We start from the raw sequence: 235 nt of genomic DNA, 5'->3' as shown, positions 1-235 counted from the left end.
GGATTGATAAGAATGCTCTTACCCAGGCAACTCTTGAAAAATATTATAATTGATCAGTTATGTTACCATGAAAACAATGTAAACATTTTTTAATAATTTTAAACAATGAATACTTTTTTAATTATAAATAATATTAATATAAATAAAAATATTAAATTGTCAGAATATATAAAAAATTAAACAATATAAATAGAACTTTTCATAGTTATAAACTATGAAAACATTTTTAAAGCAA

Source organism: Euprymna scolopes, chromosome 10 (assembly GCF_053919585.1).
Source record: "Euprymna scolopes isolate OS-2025 chromosome 10, ASM5391958v1, whole genome shotgun sequence".
Lineage (NCBI taxonomy): Eukaryota > Metazoa > Mollusca > Cephalopoda > Sepiida > Sepiolidae > Euprymna > Euprymna scolopes.
Note: the sequence above shows the minus strand (reverse complement) of the source record.